The following is a 21,677-nucleotide window of genomic DNA, read 5'->3' on the forward strand; positions in this document are numbered from 1 at the left end:
CATGCGCGCAGCTGCCTTCTCACGCCGGGAGCTGCGCGTGCTTATAGCCGCCATGGACCGTCGCATAGGCCGCGCAGGGACCGTTATCCATAATAGGGTTAAGCGCGAGGCCTACACGGAGTTCCGCCGCATACTGCGTAGAAACACCCGGACTCACCGCAGCATAATCCAATTGGAAAGGAGGTGGAGTGACCTCCGCCATCGCATGCCGGAGCTGTTGGCGGAGCTGCGCCAACAGATACGCATATGGCGTAGACGCAGTAAGTTGAACACATTACATAAAATATGAATATTACACTGAGATTATTTGCAGCACTTTTAAATTGTAGAAAAAGCACATTTTCACTAAGAGGACCTATACTTATAAATTTAGCAGACTGTAATGACACTATTGTAGCACAAACCTTACACAAGTTTCTACATTGTGTGTGTTTATGGTTTGCAGTACTGAGTGTGTAGCAAAGTGCTTGTGAAACGGTTAATGTTGTTGTACTGAGTTGGTACACATGCTATCGGCTCTACCAAATAACTTTATATGTGTATTTAACATAGTAACTAACAATGTTTTTTAAACATGATGTTTTGTAAACATTAAAAGCCACAACCTAATTATTACATATGTCATTCTAGGGCAAGCACAACGGCGAGCAGTGTCTTCAAGGCACAGAATTATAGGCCCAGACCAAGCCCCTTCTCCGCACACCTCCCCTTCTGTGGACCACTCCCCCTCTCTGGCCCACTCCCCCTCTCTGGCCCACCCCCCCTCCCCGGCCACTTCCCTCTCTCCGGCCACCTCCCCCTCTCCGGCCACCTCCCCCTCCCTTTCCCAACCCCCCTATCCGGCTCACTCCCCCTCTCCGGCTCACTCCCCCTCTCCGGCTCACTCCCCCTCTCTTTCCCAATCCCCCTCTCTTTCCCAATCCCCCTCTCTTTCCCAATCCCCCTCTCTTTCCCACTCCCCCTCTCTTTCCCACTCCCCCTCTCCGGCCCACTCCCCCTCTCTTTCCCAATCCCCCTCTCTTTCTCAATCCCCCTCTCTAGCCCACTCCCCCTCTCCGGCCACCTCCCCCTCTCTTTCCCAACCCCCCTCTCCAGCCCACTCCCCCTCTCCGGCCCACTCCCCCTCTCTTTCCCAATTCGCCTCTTCGGCCCACTCCCCCTCTCTTTCCCAATCCCCCTCTCTAGCCCACTCCACCTCTCTTTCCCAATCCCCCTCTCCGGCCACCTCCCCCTCTCTTTCCCAACCCCCCTCTCTGGCCCACTCCCCCTCTCTGGCCCACTCCCCCTCTCCGGCTCACTCCCCCTCTCTTTCCCAATCCCCCTATCCGGCCCACTCCCCCTCTCTTTCCCACTCCCCCTCTCTTTCCCACTCCCCCTCTCCGGCCCACTCCCCCTCTCTTTCCCAATCCCCCTCTCTTTCTCAATCCCCCTCTCCGGCCCACTCCCCCTCTCCGGCCACCTCCCCCTCTCTTTCCCAACCCCCCTCTCTGGCCCACTCCCCCTCTCTGGCCCACTCCCCCTCTCCGGCCCACTCCCCCTCTCCCGCCCACTCCCCCTCTCTTTCCCAATCCGCCTCTCCGGCCCACTCCCCCTCTCTTTCCCAATCCCCCTCTCCGGCCCACTCCCCCTCTCTTGCCCAATCCCCCTCTCTGGCCCACTCCCCCTCTCTTTCCTAATTCCCCTCTCTGCCCCCCTCCCCCTCTGTGGCCCAAACCACCTCTCCACCACACTCACCCTATCAATCTGAACCACCCTCTGTAAGGTCCTCCCCCTTCCATCCTCTTTCCCAAATCGACCCTCCTTCCCCCATCCTGCCTCCTTCCCCCATCCAGCCGCCATCCCCCATCCAGCCAACATCACCCATCCAGCCTACATCCCCCAGCCAGCCACCTTCGCCGCCATCGGAATGGGCAGCAGAGGCCCCGGAGCCACTTGAGGGAGGTGGGCAAGTGGCAGAGGAGAGTAAGTTCACACACATTGATATTTTTTTTTTAAACGTATTTAACGACACATTTTAATAAATGCAGTGTTGTACTGTGGCCAATATTTTGTCAAGGTTAAATGCTTGTCTTCTTCATCATGGTATGGATGATGCATTTACATTTGTGTGTGGAACATTATATGTACAGTGTCTACGTCTGCAATGTTGAGGATGCCCACTCTGGGTCGACAATCACTATGTCGACAGGTTTGCCTGCACAACAGGGTTTGTATGTGATACATTATATGCAAAACATTTAGACTTGAGTGGTTTTTTTTGTGGTGGTTTTACTTTTACACTTGTGCCTGGGTATTCCAATATTTGCACATTAAAGTCGCAGGATTCACTTTGTTAGGCAGGCTAAGGACACAGTGATTTGTGTTGTGAAAGTTACACTCCTACAATTTATGAATTATACATTTTGAAAGCTGTTAGACCTTATGGAGTAAGGCAGGCTTTCAGGGAGTGTGGGCATGCTAGGATATGTGGTCCTTCTGAAGATGTTGATATGCAGGGCCAAACTAAAAAAAAAAAAACTTCACTCCAGATGTGAATGAATCCCTGCATGAGGTTACATTTACTAAGATGGTATTACTATTTAAGTTGGTATGTTGCCCATAGCAACCAAGCAGATCATACTTTTCATTTATTTTGCACCTTCTACAAGATAATATGTTGCATTTGATTGGTTGCTATGGGTAATGTTCCATCGAAAATATAACTCCCATATTACTGTATGTACCCCATGGTGGGTATCCGTTCACATAGTCGACCATGTTATGGTCGACAGTCATTAGGTCGACCACTATTAGTCGACATTGACATGGTCGACATGGACACATGGTCGACACATGAAAAGGTCGACATGAGTTTTTTTACTTTTTTTCTTTTGGGGAACTTTTCCATACTTTACGATCCACGTGGACTACGATTGGAACGGTAATCTGTGCCGAGCGAAGCGGTAGCGGAGTGAAGGCACCATGCGAGGGGACGCGGTGCACTAATTGGGGTTCCAAGTCACTTTACGCAAAAACCGTTTAAAAACGCATGTCGACCTTTTCATGTGTCGACCTTTCACGTGGCGACCATTTTCATGTGTCGACCATGTGTCCATGTCGACCATGTCAATGTCGACCAATAGTGGTCGACCTTATGACTGTCGACCATAACATGGTCGACCATTCATACCGGAACCCCCATGTGTCATACACTTTGTTAAAAAAAAAAAAAAACATTGCTGAGCAGGCTTGTGTTGTTCTGCTAATGTTTTCTCATTAAAACATCCATGATGTAGTTACTTGGCCTGTCCAAACTGCGGCCCCCCAGCTGTTGAGAAACTACACATCCCAGCATGGCCAGACACAGCTTTTGCATTCTCTGACAGCAAAACTTGGTCAAGGCATGCTGGTATATGTAGTTTCCCAACAGCTGGAGGGCCGCAGTTTGGACATGGCTGCATTAAAGTGTGCTGTGTACTTGTTTGTATAATAGGTAATGTGAGGAAGTTAGTAATGTTTATTTTGCCTCTTAATTTCAGATGTTGCGTTTGGAGATCCCACAAGTTTTGCTGGAATTTTGGCCAGCAACTACAACAATTAATTCAAAATGTTTCCATGTTGGAAAAATTTGCATGAAAATGTTTTCAGCTTTATTAAAAAAAAAATATGATTTACAAAAATAATCAAAAAATATTTTTTTTTGTTTCAAGTTAAGCGGGTGTTGTGTTTATTTATGCAATAAAGGAACTGCAGATTGGCTAGCAGAAATTTGTTAGCTTAAACATTTCAGACATCTAACTTAAGAATGTTATTTTAAAATTAAAACCGTAAAATATAACTCAAAATAGTTAGGAGCCTATTGATTAAAAAAAAACATGTTAACACATTTATTCACACACTACACCTCTAAACAAAAAAAAAAACATAAAAACCAGCCACATTTACCACATCTATATTTATTTTACTTATTTTAAATGTTGATGGCCAATTATGCCTACAAAGTGTTGTTCAGGTATTCTTTGAAGACTTAATTGGTCATGACCATTATCATTCATTACACTAATTGGATTCGTAATTGAGGAAGGCTTGTGGAGCCTTATTTAACTTAAAATTAAAAAAAAACAATTGCTGTGCGTCTTTTTGCAAAAGCGTATGCAATTTTAAGAGGAATGTGTAAATCTACGATAAATTAGGATTATTACGATGAGGTTTGTGCTAATGCGATGGGTTTGCATTAGTGCAATGTCATTTGGCATACGCCTTTGTGTACTACTGCATACGAAATAACAAAATTCCGTTGGGGGCGGATATTCGCTATTGTGCAACGTATTTGCAATTTTGCGAATATGTTATGCGAACGAAAAAAATAGCGAACAACTCGGAATGACCACCATAGTCTGGTAATTTAGATGCAATGGCAAGGGATTGGATATCACTGTTCTGCCCATTCTGTTCATCCACTTCTGCTGTGTTAGGTGACTCTGCACACATTGACAGTCGACAGCAACAGATTCTAAATACAAATGTCATACCGGGGTGGTAAATTTACTAAGATGGGAGTTCTATTTAAGATGGGATGTTGCCCATAGCAACCAATCAGATTCCAGGTATTATGTTCTAGAAGGTGCTAGATAAATGAGAAGTAGAATCTGATTTGTTGCTATGGGCAACATCCCATCTTAAATAGAACTCCCATCTTAGTAAATTTACCCCCTGGAATCTACTCCAGACCTTTTACCTGCTTAATTGATGATAAAATAACGAGGGAATAGCCCACTCCTGTCCATGAAATCGCTTTTGAGTTGATTGTCCCATTACTTTTGGCCCCTTAAAAAGTGGGAGGCACATATAGAATTCCTGCACTGTTCACTTGATTTGGATGTAAATACCCTCAAATGAAAGTGGAAAGTCTTCAGTTTAAGCACATCTTGTTTGTTTCATTTCAAATCCATTGTGGTGGTGTATAGAGCCCAAAATATGAGAATTGTGTCAATGTCCCAATATTTATGGACCTGACTGTATACTTGGACACTGACAAGGCTCATAATTTTGGCTGAAGGCTAGGCACAGTCCCTGTATTTCAGAAGATTTTGAAGCAACTGAAGTGTAGATTTTAAGCTTCATATCAAGGATTTGATCAACAGTTATGTATAAAATGTTTAGAAATTGCAGCCGTTTTTATGCAAAGTCTCCTATGTTCATTTGTAATACTTTGCTGAGAATCATCAAATGCTGTGTTTCCTCCTTGCTTTGCAGCTGTCTTCAGTTGTTGGTTTTTGTGTCTTCCATTTATCTTTATTTTCAGCAAGTGAAATGCATGCCTGAGTGGGTTGAGATCAGATTATTGAATATCTTGCAAAGTTTTAACTTTATGGTAGACAGTTGATTACACCCATATTTCGCTTAATGCGGTTTAAGCTTTTGTGTGTATAATATTTTCCATCATCAATGGGGGGGGGGGGGGGGTTGCCATAATCTATATTCGCTTACCAAAAAATTTAGGCTTGGGCCGGCCCTCGCTTCACTGTGAGGATACAGGGTTCTTCTAATCACTCAGACACAGAGCCGATGAAACCAAAGTGATGGTTTATTTCTCACTGCAGTGCACACAGGAATATATATTTCACAGGAAACAGAAGTAAATATAGCCCAGAAACAATATGCAGCTAACAGTCCAGATTGTGAGTCCCAGTAGAGGATTTAGGTCCACAGCAGTTCCACACAGAAGTTAAAGATAAACAGGTCCACACAGCAGAACTATCACTGAGTCCACACAGCAGTGATAACCGATTAGTCCACAGTAGAATATTTGTAGAAGCCCATGCAGTAGAAAATTTGTATAAGTCCACACTGCACTGGTGATGCGTTCCACAGGGTACCCTGGCAGAGAATCACCCCTTACCTAAAGACCTGCAACTAACATGAGGAGCTGACCTGCACAACCTCTTTTAAAACCTTCCAACTGCCCATCATGCCATGCTCACCTTGGAAGGATGCACAGGTTCCTGATTGGTGGGATCCCATTTAAGGTATCTCCTTCCTCCCTCCCACAGCTGGCCTTCTCCTGCTGACCATATGCTGGGTCAGGCTCCGAGTTGTCTGTCAGAGCCCAGGGTTTAACAAAGTAAAGTAAACAGAAGGAACAATGACAGGGAAATTGGTTTAAGTCCTGATTGTCCTCTGTGGAGGTGCATCTTCAGAGAGAGATTACCTGGCCCTCATGTTTATTACCTGTGTGACCGTATAAGGATAATAAATAGATTCAATAGGCTTATCAATGATAACTTGTGAGGATACACAGAATGGCATCCTCCTAAAATAACAAAACATGACAGCAGTATGTGCCAGGTAATAGCACACATGTATTTACCTGAGTAAGATTATAGTTCAGAATATATAGGCTAACAAATGAACACACCCATGGGGTAATAGTGACACAAGCCAGAAAGATAATGGAACAAAAGTAATAAAAAGTACATGAAACGCTATAAAGATTGAAACGCCATAAATACAGTTTTAGACCCTGCCTATATCTTTACATTCACTTACCCATAAGCTGGGATCCAGGCAGATTTACTTACTCCTTGGAGCCCAACAGCCATACCCACCTTCTGGCAGGGGTCCTATCAAGTTCACTTACCTAAAACCTGGGATCCAAACTGATTTACTTACCTATTCCTTGGAGCCCAGCAGCTATAGTCGCCTTACGGCAGGGACGTGCAGGCAGGGGAGGCAGAGCCTCACCTGTTATATTCCAGTGAAAATAGCTGTTTTTTACACTGATTTGTGTTAGAACACAGATCAGTATAAAATGATGCTATTGTCATTGGAATATGAAGTTGCAGCACTCCGCTGCAAATGCAGAGCAGAGGAGAGAGAGGCACTGAGAGATCTGCCTCTCTCTAGCTGTCAAATGCTGCACGGAGCTGGGGGCGGAGCCACGAGTCAGACATAATCCTGCATTGAAAACAGCACCAGCTTGAGGCAGCTCTGACATGCGTGCCTTGACACAGGCTGAAGGCACGCCCCTCAGTTATGCATATTCATTAGCTACCTCACTTGTCCTCCTTCCCCTGTGCTGCACTGAACGTGGGATACAGCCATAAGAAGGAGACAGCTTCCTCATACAGATCACCAGGCAGGTAAACAACAGTGAAATTCCTGATCCCCAGCTCTTTTATCACCATATCATCCAGCAAGGTTTAATGTTGAGGGCACCATAGTGTGAGAAAGCTATCATTAACTGGCTCCAGCAAACACATAGCTGACCACTGCACTACTGCTGAAGGGGAAGAGGTTTCTTTAAAGAAAGTCTATTAAAAAGGTACAAGTGTTATTTGACTGCCCATGCACACTCTTACATGGCAAGATATTATGTGACACGTTTCCAATTTGGTCTTATGTTATGTATGGAGGTACTTATCTAGTGGCATATAACACAGTACTGTCCACTTTACTGTCTTTTGTAAGAATGTATACATTAACAGCAGTCTATATTTTTATTTTTCCTTAATGATTTAAATCTGCACTGTGTATTTGTGCGTGTGTGTGTGTTGGGGAGGGGGGGGGGGGGGTAGGAGGTGAGGTGGAGAAGGCGCAGGTCTCTGCCATGAAGAAAGCTCAGCCACCTTCCCCCTGTACTGACATGGTGTTGCTTCAAGACTCATACCACTTTCACATCGCTAAAGCAGGTCACATTACCCCTTTCAGACTGACGCCACCAACCCAGGTTTGTGACGTGTGCAGAGGCAGTGCTTGGAGATCAGATTATCTCCAAGTGCCTCCTGTCCCTATAGTGTGAACGAATCCCGGATCACATCGACCCGGCAACCCGTTCATACTGTGCACCTGACTCGGGAATAACCCTGCTTTATTTCCGGGTTGAACTACCAGGCCATGCGATGCGGGAAATAGGAACATACCCCTTTCACACCACACCTAAACCCATGTCAACCCGGCAATATACTGGGTAATTTGTGCGGCGTGAAAGGAGTATTACAGAGGCAGAGCTTCTCATTCCCTTTTTGCAGGGTTTTATTAATAACTAATATGGCATTGATTAGCAAAGTGTACAGAACCCTCCCCCCCAAAAAATACAAGTGTTCCATAAGAAACTGGACACAAAGCCTACTTATAGTGTATGGTAGTGATATGCACTGGAAATTTTTCGGGTTTTGGGTTCGGTTCCGCGGCCGTGTTTTGGGTTCGGACGCGTTTTGGCAAAACCTCACCGGAAATTTTTTGTCGGATTCGGGTGTGTTTTGGATTCGGGTGTTTTTTTTCAAAAAACACTAAAAAACAGCTTAAATCATAGAATTTGGGGGTCATTTTGATCCCATAGTATTATTAACCTCAACAACCATAATTTCCACTCATTTTCAGTCTATTCTGAACACCTCACATCTCACAATATTATTTTTAGTCCTAAAATTTGCACCGAGGTCGCTGGATGGCTAAGCTAAGCGACACAAGTGGCCGACACAAACACCTGGCCCATCTAGGAGTGGCACTGCAGTGTCAGACAGGATGGCACTTGAAAAAAATAGTCCCCAAACAGCACATGATGCAAAGAAAAAAAGAGGCGCAATGAGGTAGCTGTGTGTCTAAGCTAAGCGACCCTAGTGGCCGACACAAACACCTGGCCCATCTAGGAGTGGCACTGCAGTGTCAGACAGGATGGCACTTGAAAAAAATAGTCCCCAAACAGCACATGATGCAAAGAAAAAAAGAGGCTCACCAAGGTCGCTGTGTGACTAAGCTAAGCGACACAAGTGGCCGACACAAACACCTGGCCCACCTAGGAGTGGCACTGCGGTGTCAGACAGGATGGCACTTGAAAAAAATTGTCCCCAAACAGCACATGATGCAAAGAAAAAAAGAGACGCAATGAGGTAGCTGTGTGACCAAGCTCAGCGACCCAAGTGGCCGACACAAACACCTGGCCCATCTAGGAGTGGCACTGCAGTGTCAGGCAGGATGGCCCTTCAAAAAAATACTCCCCAAACAGCACATGATGCAAAGAAAAATGAAAGAAAAAAAGAGGTGCAAGATGGAATTGTCCTTGGGCCCTCCCACCCACCCTTATGTTGTATAAACAGGACATGCACACTTTAACGAACCCATCATTTCAGCGACAGGGCCTGCCACACGACTGTGACTGAAATGACTGGTTGGTTTGGGCCCCCACCAAAAAAGAAGCAATCAATCTCTCCTTGCACAAACAGGCTCTACAGAGGCAAGATGTCCACCTCATCATCATCGTCCGATTCATCACCCCTTTCACTGTGTACATCCCCCTCCTCACAGATTATTAATTCGTCCCCACTGGAATCCACCATCTCACGTCCCCGTGTACTTTCTGGAGGCAATTGCTGCTGGTGAATGTCTCCACGGAGGAATTGATTATAATTCATTTTAATGAACATCATATTCTCCACATTTTCTGGAAGTAACCTCGTACGCCGATTGCTGACAAGGTGAGCGGCTGCACTAAACACTCTTTCGAAATACACACTGGAGGGAGGGCAACTTAGGTAGAATAAAGCCAGTTTCTGCAAGGGCCTCCAAATTGCCTCTTTTTCCTGCCAGTATACGTACGGACTGTCTGACGTGCCTACTTGGATGCGGTCACTCATATAATCCTCCAACATTCTTTCAATGGTGAGAGAATCATATGCAGTGACAGTAGACGACATGTCAGTAATCGTTGGCAGGTCCTTCAGTCCGGACCAGATGTCAGCACTCGCTCCAGACTGCCCTGCATCACCGCCAGCGGGTGGGCTCGGAATTCTTAGCCTTTTCCTCGCACCCCCAGTTGCGGGAGAATGTAAAGGAGGAGCTGTTGACGGGTCACGTTCCGCTTGACTTGACAATTTTCTCACCAGCAGGTCTTTGAACCCCTGCAGACTTGTGTCTGCCGGAAAGAGAGATACAACGTAGGTTTGAAATCTAGGATCGAGCACGGTGGCCAAAATGTAGTGCTCTGATTTCAACAGATTGACCACCCGTGAATCCTGGTTAAGCGAATTAAGGGCTCCATCCACAAGTCCCACATGCCTAGCGGAATCGCTCTGTTTTAGCTCCTCCTTCAATCTCTCCAGCTTCTTCTGCAAAAGCCTGATGAGGGGAATGACCTGACTCAGGCTGGCAGTGTCTGAACTGACTTCACGTGTGGCAAGTTCAAAGGGTTGCAGAACCTTGCACAACGTTGAAATCATTCTCCACTGCGCTTGAGTCAGGTGCATTCCCCCTTCCTTTGCCTATATCGTGGCCAGATGTATAGGCTTGAATGGCCTTTTGCTGCTCCTCCATCCTCTGAAGCATATAGAGGGTTGAATTCCACCTCGTTACCACCTCTTGCTTCAGATGATGGCAGGGCAGGTTCAGGTATTTTTGGTGGTGCTCCAGTCTTCTGTACGCGGTGCCTGAACGCCGAAAGTGGGCCGCAATTCTTCGGGCCACCGACAGCATCTCTTGCACGCCCCTGTCGTTTTTTAAATAATTCTGCACCACCAAATTCAAGGTATGTGCAAAACATGGGACGTGCTGGAATTTGCCCAGATGTAATGCACGCACAATATTGCTGGCGTTGTCCGATGTCACAAATCCCCAGGAGAGTCCAATTGGGGTAAGCCATTCTGCGATGATCTTCCTCAGTTGCCGTAAGAGGTTTTCAGCTGTGTGCGTATTCTGGAAAGCGGTGATACAAAGCGTAGCCTGCCTAGGAACGAGTTGGCGTTTGCGAGATGCTGCTACTGGTACCGCCGCTGCTGTTCTTGCATATAGTCCTGAGTCTGCCCTGCTCCACTTGTCCACATGTCTGTGGTTAAGTGGACATTGGGTACAACTGCATTTTTTAGGACACTGGTGAGTCTTTTTCTGAGGTCTGTGTACATTTTCGGTATCGCCTGCCTAGAGAAATGGAACCTAGATGGTACTTGGTACCGGGGACACAGTACCTCAATCAAGTCTATAGTTGGCTCTGAATTAACAATGGAATTCGGAACCACGTTTCTCACCGCCCAGGCTGCCAAGGCCTCAGTTATCCGCTTTGCAGCAGGATGACTGCTGTGATATTTCATCTTCCTCGCAAAGGACTGTTGGACAGTCAATTGCTTACTGGAAGTAGTACAAGTGGTCTTCCGACTTCCCCTCTGGGATGACGATCGACTCCCAGCAGCAACAACAGCAGCGCCAGCAGCAGTAGGCGTTACACTCAAGGATGCATCGGAGGATTCCCAGGCAGGAGAGGACTCGTCAGACTTGCCAGTGACATGGCCTGCAGGACTATTGGCTTTCCTGGGTAAGGAGGAAATTGACACTGAGGGAGTTGGTGGTGTGGTTTGCAGGAGCTTGGTTACAAGAGGAAGGGATTTACTGGTCAGTGGACTGCTTCCGCTGTCGCCCAAAGTTTTTGAACTTGTCACTGACTTATGATGAATGCGCTGCAGGTGACGTACAACTGCATTTTTTAGGACACTGGTGAGTCTTTTTCTGAGGTCTGTGTACATTTTCGGTATCGCCTGCCTAGAGAAATGGAACCTAGATGGTACTTGGTACCGGGGACACAGTACCTCAATCAAGTCTATAGTTGGCTCTGAATTAACAATGGAATTCGGAACCACGTTTCTCACCGCCCAGGCTGCCAAGGCCTCAGTTATCCGCTTTGCAGCAGGATGACTGCTGTGATATTTCATCTTCCTCGCAAAGGACTGTTGGACAGTCAATTGCTTACTGGAAGTAGTACAAGTGGTCTTCCGACTTCCCCTCTGGGATGACGATCGACTCCCAGCAGCAACAACAGCAGCGCCAGCAGCAGTAGGCGTTACACTCAAGGATGCATCGGAGGATTCCCAGGCAGGAGAGGACTCGTCAGACTTGCCAGTGACATGGCCTGCAGGACTATTGGCTTTCCTGGGTAAGGAGGAAATTGACACTGAGGGAGTTGGTGGTGTGGTTTGCAGGAGCTTGGTTACAAGAGGAAGGGATTTACTGGTCAGTGGACTGCTTCCGCTGTCGCCCAAAGTTTTTGAACTTGTCACTGACTTATGATGAATGCGCTGCAGGTGACGTATAAGGGAGGATGTTCCGAGGTGGTTAACGTCCTTACCCCTACTTATTACAGCTTGACAAAGGCAACACACGGCTTAACACCTGTTGTCCGCATTTGTGTTGAAATAATTCCACACTGAAGAGCTGATTTTTTTGTATTTTGACCAGGCATGTCAATGGCCATATTCCTCCCACGGACAACAGGTGTCTCCCCGGGTGCCTGACTTAAACAAACCACCTCACCATCAGAATCCTCCTTGTCAATTTCCTCCCCAGCGCCAGCAACACCCATATCCTCATCCTGGTGTACTTCAACACTGACATCTTCAATTTGACTATCAGGAACTGGACTGCGGGTGATCCTTCCAGCACTTGCAGGGGGCCTGCAAATGGTGGAAGGTGCAAGCTCTTCCCGTCCAGTGTTGGGAAGGTCAGGCATCGCAACCGACACAATTGGACTCTCCTTGGGGATTTGTGATTTCGAAGAACGCACAGTTCTTTGCTGAGCTTTTGCCAGCTTAAGTCTTTTCTTTTTTCTAGCGAGAGGATGAGTGCTTCCATACTCATGTGAAGCTGAACCACTAGCCATGAACATAGGCCAGGGCCTCAGCCATTCCTTGCCACTCCGTGTCGTAAATGGCATATTGGCAAGTTTACGCTTCTCCTCAGACACTTTTAATTTTGATTTTTGAGGCATTTTACTGATCTTTTGTGTTTTGGATTTTACATGCTCTGTACTATGACATTGGGCATCGGCCTTGGCAGACGACGTTGATGGCATTTCATCGTCTCGGCCATGACTAGTGGCAGCAGCTTCAGCATGAGGTGGAAGTGGATCTTGATCTTTCCCTATTTTTTTAACCTCCACATTTTTGTTCTCCATATTTTAATGCGCACAACTAAAAGGCACCACAGGTATACAATGTAGATGGATGGATAGTATACTTAATGGATGACGAGTGACGACACAGAGGTAGGTACAGCAGTGGCCTACCGTACTGCTATATACAGTATAATGGACCTGGTGGACACTGTCGGCAGACTGCTAAACTACTAGTATAAAAAAAAAAGCCACCACAGGTATACAATGTAGATGGATGGATAGTATACTTAATGGATGACGAGTGACGACACAGAGGTAGGTACAGCAGTGGCCTACCGTACTGCTATATACAGTATAATGGACCTGGTGGACACTGTCAGCAGACTGCTAAACTACTAGTATAAAAAAAAAAGCCACCACAGGTATACAATGTAGATGGATGGATAGTATACTTTATGGATGACGAGTGATGACACAGAAGTAGGTACAGCAGTGGCCTACCGTACTGCTATATACAGTATAATGGACCTGGTGGACACTGTCAACAGACTGCTAAACTACTAGTATAAAAAAAAAAGTCACAGGAGTGTTTTTCAGGCAGACAAATGTATACTGGTGGTCACTGTCAGCAAAACTGTGCACTGTACTCCTGCTATAGCTGCTCCCCAGTCCCCACAATTAAGCAGTGTGAGCACTCAGCACAGATATATCATGCAGCACACTGAGCACAGATATGGTATGGAATGTTTTTATCAGGCAGAGAACGGATAAAAAACTGGTGGTCATTTAAGTTATCAGCAAAACTCTGCACTGTACTCCTCCTAACAGCTGCTCCCCAATCCTCCCCACAATAGTAAAATAATTTAACAAGCAAAGCTATCAGATCAACTGTCTCGCGGAGAGGACGCCAGCCACGTCCTCTCCCTATCAATCTCAATGCACGTGTGAAAATGGCGGCGACGCGCGGCTGCTTATATAGAATCCGAATCTCGCGAGAATCCGACAGCGGGATGATGACGTTCGGGCACGCTCGGGTTAGCCGAGCAAGGCGGGAAGGTTCGAACCTGCCTCGGACCCGTGTAAAAAGGGTAAAGTTCGGGGGGGGTTCGGTTTCTCGGAAACCAAACCCGCTCATCACTAGTGTATGGTACAGTGACAAGGGGCCTAATTCAGACCTGATCACAAAAGCAACATTTTTTCACATTTTTAAAATCATAGGGTTCCAGGAAGATTTCCTTGGAGCCTGACAGCCATACAAACTTTCTGGCAGGGGTCCTGTTTGCTTCACTGACTTATTATTATTTTATTATCCTTTATTTATATGGCACCACAAGGGTTCCGCAGCACCCAATTACAGAGTACATAGACAAATAATCAAAACAGGAAAACAGCAAGTTACAGTTGACGACAATATAGGACAAGTACAGGGTAAATAAACATAGCTACATCAGCAGATGACACTGGAATAAGTATCAGGTGGCAGAAGACTGCTGGATTTGGTGCAGTTGAAGATTATTAAAGTAAGAAAAAGGATAAGCACATTCTAAAGGGGAGGGGTAGACAGACAGGGGTGACACAGATTGGGTCCATGGGATCCGGTCTGAAGATCGACAGTGTCTAGGTCGACAATGTTTAGGTCGAGTAATATAGGTCAACAGTCACTAGATCGACATGTTTTCAAGGTCGACATGGTTTCTAGGTTGACATGTTCTAGGTCGACAGGTCAAAAGGTCGACATGAGTTTTTCAAATTTTTTCCCTTTTCTTGAACTTTTTCATACTTAACGATCCACGTGGACTACGATTGTAACATTAACCTGTACCGAGCGCATCGAGGCACCTTGCCCGAAGCATGGCGAGCGAAGGCGGTGCACTAATTGGGCTTCCCGGTCACTGTATGGAGAAAACGACACAAAAAAACATGAAAAACTTATGTCGACCTTTTGGCCTGTCGACCTATAACATGTCGACCTAGTGACTGTCGACCTAAACATTGTGGACCTAGACACTGTCAATCTAATGATCCACACCCGGGGTACATAGAGAGCATGGAGAGGGTTAGGATGAGATTTGGCTGGGTTTGGTGAAGAAGTGGGTCTTGAGAGCCCATTTGAAGTTTTGTAGAGAGGTGGAGAGTCTGAGGGGGAGAGGTAGGGAATTCCAGGAAATGGAGCAGCATGTGAAAATTCTTGGAGGTAGAAGTGGGAGAAAGTAATTAATATGCAGGACAGTCGGCGTGCATTAGCAGATCGAAGAGGACTGGTGGGAGTGTAAAGGGAGATAAAGTCAGAGCTATAGATGGGAGAGGAGTGGGTGAGGGCTTTGTAAGTGAGTGTGAGAAACTTGAAGGCTTAAATGCAACAGTATTACTTACCTACTCTTTGGAGCCTGACAACAATACTCACCTTCAGGATGGGGTACTGTCAGCTTCACTTACCTAAAAGCTGGGATTCAAACTAATTTACTTACCTATTCCTTGGAGCCCAACATTCATACTTACCTAACTAACTGTGTGGGTCTGCAAAGCTACACTCACCTGAATACTGGGATCCTTATACACATAACACCAGGTAGCTCCTTATACACATTACATCAGGTAGAGCATCTTATACACAATATGCCAGGTGGAGCCCCTTTAACACATAATGCCAGGTAACCCCTTATACACACAATGCCAGGTAAAGCCATATAGTCAGCTTATGCGTAGTGCTGGATATGTCCACGTCTCACCCTCCACTGCAAGTAGCTCCAACACCCACTGCTCCATGTCTCCAGTTACACTGTGCACCACAAGGGGTTGACACTCTGGGTGCCCAGTGCTGCCTGCTGTAATAAACACAGTAGGCAGAGCTGCAACTGTCAACAGCAATGCAGAGAGAGCTGGCCAATAGGAGTAAGAGCAGATGATGAGCCTGCACAAATATTTTTGCTACAGTAAAGGAAAGGTATTGCCTTTTTATCTGCCGCAGTTCAGTCTTACGGGCTTTCTCATCGCTGGTATGCTCTAACAGGTGGCAGTATGCACTGCCTTTGTGACCTCTGGCTGCTTTGTGTTGTCAGCTGCTTCCTCTGAAATCACTGCTGTGCATGCTTTGGATGCCGTCAGGCGCACTGGGGCTCTGAGGGTGCCGAATCCCTCTCATCTCGGCGCCATAACTACTACCTGCCTCGGGAGGATTGTGGGGGGGGAAGAAGACACCACCAGCACTTGATAACACATTTATTGTAAGTGTCTGTGTTTATTTTCTTTTTTAATATAAAGCAAAGGGTTCATTTTTCCTTATATTTTGTATTTATTTATCGTGGACAATGGCTTTCTAACCTGTAAATTCATACTGTACTCCCCATTAAGTCTGTCTCAAGTTGTACATGTACAGATGGTTCCTCCATTATCTTGACTGTTTCTGCACCTAGACGGATGTTTAGTCACGCTAAGGCGATAGCTTAGCTTGCTGAGTTTAATCACGGGCAGGCGCGTTGAGGCGATACTAGATACTCAACATGCATTACACATCTCCACCACTGGGTGGCTAATGCTCCACTAATCCAGTACTTTCGATCGTATAGCGGCGGACTTATCTACAGCTCTGGCAAATGGTCAGTGATGACTGTAATGTTATTAGATGGTGACCAATGGTCAGACGGTGAGAGTTCTCAATATAAATAAATAGTTTATACAGACACAAATGAACATGTTAAAACACTTGTGTATGCAGGCACAAGATTGTGTATGGAGACACAACTAATTGTGTAAAAGGAAGTATGTACAATGCATAAACACAGTGCTTTTGAAATACATGTACAGTATGAGCGTCTGAGTTCCCTAAGGCATAATGGGGAGGGGTCGCTATTTGCAGTACTTTTACACATGAACTTGTAAATCTCTCATGAAGCATCATGGGCTGATGATGAAAGCTAACACCTCCCATGCTGAGTCCCGGGTTCGAGTCATAAAGTGCCAACTTTTGTTTTTAATATGTTCCCGAGACATTCACTTTAATATTATTATTTTTTCTTTCTAATACATTCAATGGAAGGGTGCACACAGGTTTCACATAAAACAGAGTAAATCTGCAGGAGCTATTCTTTACGCTAAATGCAAATACTGTACACAGCGGTAATAAGTATAAATTAGTGTATTCCGCCGCAACTAACTGAGCAACACAGTACTGTAGATCGTTGGTGTTTGTGTATTGTACATGACCTGAACTCCCTCCCTGACTACTGCATGACCTGTGCAGGCTCCCAGGGGGAAAGGGCGATGGGGGTAAGGGGAGGCGGTGGAAAATACCATGCTTTTGAAATACAAGTTATTAGTGTCCGAGTCCCCTAAGGCATAAATGGGAAGGGATCGCTCTTTGCATCATTACTTTTACACATTGAACTTGTAAATCTCTCATGAAGCGTCATGGGCTAACGATGAAGGCTACCATCTCCCATGCTGAGAGTCCCCCGTTCGAGTCCTAAAGTGCCAACTTTTTTTTATGTGTTCCCATGACATTCAGTTTAATACTATTTTTTTCTCTCTAATACATTCAATGGAAAGGTGCACGCAGGTTTCACATAAATCAGAGTAAATCTGCTGGAGTGATTCTTTACGCTAAATGCAAATACTGTACACAGCGGTAATGAGTATAAATTAGTGTATTCCGCCGCAACTAACTGAGCAACACAGTACTGTAGATCGTCGGTGTTTGTGTATTGTACATGACCTGAACTCCCTCCCTGACTACTGCATGACCTGTGCAGGCTCCCAGGGGGGAAGGGCGATGGGGGTAAGGGGAGGCTGTGGAAAATACTGTGCTTTTGAAATACAAGTATAAGCGTCCGTGTCCCCTAAGGCATAAACCAACACCAATGGAAAGGAAGTGCCAACCTTTTTTGTAATGTGATTCTGTGACATTCACTTTATTATTATTTTTTTCTTTGTTATATAGTACGTTCAATGGAAGGGTGCACACAGGCTTCACATAAATCAGAGTAAATCTGCAGGAGTGATTCTTTACGTTAAATGAGCAACACAGTACTGTAGATCGTCTGCATTTGTGTATTGCACATGACCTGAACTCCCTCCCTGCCTACTGCATGACCTGTGCAGGCTTCCAGGGGGGAAGGGCGATGGGGGTAGGGCATAGGGCGAGACAGTGGAAAATACCGTGGTCAAAGAAAAGACATAATCAAAGCCAAGGGAAACTGACACACAGTAACAACGTAGAATGCCTGGTACCCATGACGCGTGACGTCTGAGACGTGTGACATCTGAGACTCTCATTGCGGCTAAGGACGGTGTCATGGCTGCAGTGAGGGACCGTCCTTATGTCCTGGGAGGGCTCTGTCTCCTCGTTTGCTGGTGGGAAAGACCGCTTGCCAGCAACGAGGAGAAGGTGAGGGCGTACCGGAGGGCCAGTAGGGAGATCCTCCGGAAATATAACCGGAGGAGGACTGTCAGGTCACTCCAAAAAAGGTGGAGTGACCACGTCTTGAGGACTCCAAGGTGCCTGCAGGCCATAAGGGATTGTAAGTACAGTACATTACTGTAGATTGCTGTACTTTGTTACTGTAGTTACAGGTACATTATAACACGGGCTGCTGTAGCAGCAGGTATCCGGTCTATACAGCACTGTACCTGTGGTAAACAAATGGTTAAACAAGGCCCAAACATTAACCAGGGTCAAAAGGTCAATTTTTTTTACACTTTTCCAATTTTTTTTTACATTTACTATCCATGTCAAAAGCGACACCATCTAGGTTGACACACCATATCAACCTATATCAGGTGTCAACCACTTGGTGTCGACCTAGATGGTGTCGCTTTTGAAATTGGTTGACACCAGATATACTGTAGGTTGACATGGCAAAAGGTCGACATGAGTTTTAGAAAAACATTTTTTTTAAACTTGTTTATATAGTTCTTTACAATTTACGTGGTCTACGATTGTGCAGTGTACAGTATATGCAGTGTATCACAGTGTATCGTGTTGTGTAATTGCAGCGTGTCATGCAGTGTACATTCAGTATATGGTATTGTGCAGTGAAATTGCAGTGTAATGCATAGTGAATCACATTGTGCAGTGTACTGTATACACATGTGGTAATTGCAGTGTTTTGTGCAGTGTACAGTACATGCATTGTATCATATTTTGCAGGGAAATGTGCAGTGTAATGTGCAGTTTGTCGTATCACGCAGTGTATTGTGCAGTGTACTGTGTCGCATAGTGCAGTGCATATGCAGTGTCGTGCAGTGCATCGTGTGGTGAAATTGCAGTGTGTCGTGCAGTGTACCTGCAGCGTATTGTGCAGTGTATCGTACATTATTATTCAGTGTAACGTGCAGCTGTAATTGCAGTCTCCTGCCTCCCATGCTGAGAGTCCTGGGTTTTATTCCCAAAGTGCCAATCAATATTTTTTTTATAAGGGAGATTTGTGTTTCAGATAGTACAGTATTCTAAAGGACGTTACTGTGGCAGAAATTATTCTAAGGGATGTTACAATGGCCTAATGTGTTATGACGTGCATCAAGGACAGTACTGTGACATGACGTGAATAAACTGCGCTACTGTGACGTGACATGAATAAGATGAATTCATGTGAGTGCTGCATCATCTGTCATGAAATCAATTTATACTGTAATGAACAGTACTGAGATGGTTAAGGGTGGGAGGGCCACATGTTGATGTGTGTCATAATGGTTATAAGGGCAATGCTAATGTGTGTCACAATGTCTATAAAGGTAGTGTTCTGTCTAATACCCTGGACCTACTGTACTGTAGCGATACTGTAAGTGTGCATTTATGTTACATATACACCTTATACACCCAGCCTGAAGTCAATTTTAGCCAATATTTTTTTATAAATTTGTGCATTAAATAAAGTGTGTCTACATTCACACAATTCATTTATGTTTCATATACACCTTTTACACACAGCCTGAATGTCATTTAATACAATATTTTTAATAAGATTGTGTATTAAACAAAGTTTGTGTACATTGAGCCATCAGAAAACAAAGGTTTCACTATCTCACTCTCACTCAAAAAATTCTGTATTTTGGAATATTACGTATTTCGGAATATTTGGATATGGGATACTCAACCTGTATAACTCTCAGTCTGTGACTTCCTTCTGCCTCCATTCCCCTCCTCACATCATGTGAAATTATCTTTTTTTATAGTTTCTTATATAGCGCAGCACATTATCTATCTCCTGATATACTCTGTGCTGCAGGGGGACCATGATACTGTACTTCCAGTATATAACTCTGTGTGTGGGTTTGTGCTACCTGCATTCCCCTCATCACATCATGTCACTGTCCGTATCACATGCAGCCCTGTTATCACTGACATACTGTATCATGCATTTCCTGATCTAGTCTGTGCTGCTGGCCCACCCCTAGGGGTGCTAGGGGTGTCTTATGCCCACAGTGTTTGTTCCCAGCCTGTAAGTCATACTGTATTTGTACCGAGTGTGTTGTAAATAGGTCCAGGCAGTGGGGAGTTATGCTGTCTGGTGACATACTCTGTGCTGCTGTCTCCCCCCTAGGGGTGCTAGGGATTTCTAATTGTATCAGTTGCGTCCACCGTGTTTTAATACGCTCATATACTAAATTTCACGATCCTCACTTGTAAACTGTGGAACTGTATAGAAAGACAGAAGGACAGACATTCGCTTTTATATACAGTAGTATATAATTATACACTACAGCTTCACTTACGGTACTGCTAAAAAAAAATTCACAGTACCACCGCCACCTGCCAGCTCACACCCACCACAGGCTGGTGATGATGCGCCAGGCACCAGTGCAGCCGGTAAGCACACTACTCTGATTTCTGCTTCGCTTCCCAGTGATATTGTGTAACGAGCATTCTGGTGCGACTGTCATCATTACACTACTGTACCTGTGTCCTGGATACTGTTCAGTACATGTTACAAATTGACAGCTTCACTTACAGTATCGTTATTTTTTTTCTCCACAGTACCACCACCACCTGTGCGCCCAACACAGGGCCAGGAGGAGGAGGAGGCGCCACTAGGCCCCATCTCATCCGGTAAGCACACTACTCTCTGATTTATGCCTCGCTTCCCAATGGTATTGTGTACCGAAAATTCTGTTGCGACTTTCATGACTTGGGATCATGGCGGTCGGTATCCTGGTGCTGGAATCCACACACCCCTGAAAATGGCGGTGCCGATGTCTCGAATTGAGTGGGAGACCATCTCCATGATCCCAACATACAGGATCCTGATAGTAAGGACGCTGGATGCAATGCGTATACAGCCAGGGAAGGGAAAGTTAAGTTTAGGCACCACCAGGGGGGACTTAGGATTAAGCACCAAGGGGTAGGTTTAGGCTGCAGGAGGGAATCTTTAGGGTTAGAGGGGAGAGGGTTATTACAGTCTCAGTGGTGCAAGTACAGTAGAAATTTTTTCTTAGTGGTACTGATAGTTAAAAATGGGTGTCATGAGGGGGCGTGGTAACACAAAACTAGGGGAGTTGCTACGTGACAATATGGGCATGGCCACATTATGCCAGACACCGTAATGCCCCTTACACATTATGCCAAACACCATAATGCCTTACATACAGTATTAGACCACACGCCATAATGCCTATTACAGTACATATTATGGCACACACAGTTATGCCACTGACACCATTTTATGTACCACACTCAAAAATGACCCTTAAAAATTATGCACCAGTGGAGGGCTGATGGTACTGTGTACCACCATCAAATTTCTTAATGGTACTCCATACCACCCTACTGTTCTTTCACAACTGGGTACAGTACTATACAGTACTTAACAAACCATTGTTGGGATTTTCG

This window comes from Pseudophryne corroboree, chromosome 3, assembly GCF_028390025.1.
Source record: "Pseudophryne corroboree isolate aPseCor3 chromosome 3, aPseCor3.hap2, whole genome shotgun sequence".
Taxonomy (NCBI): domain Eukaryota; kingdom Metazoa; phylum Chordata; class Amphibia; order Anura; family Myobatrachidae; genus Pseudophryne; species Pseudophryne corroboree.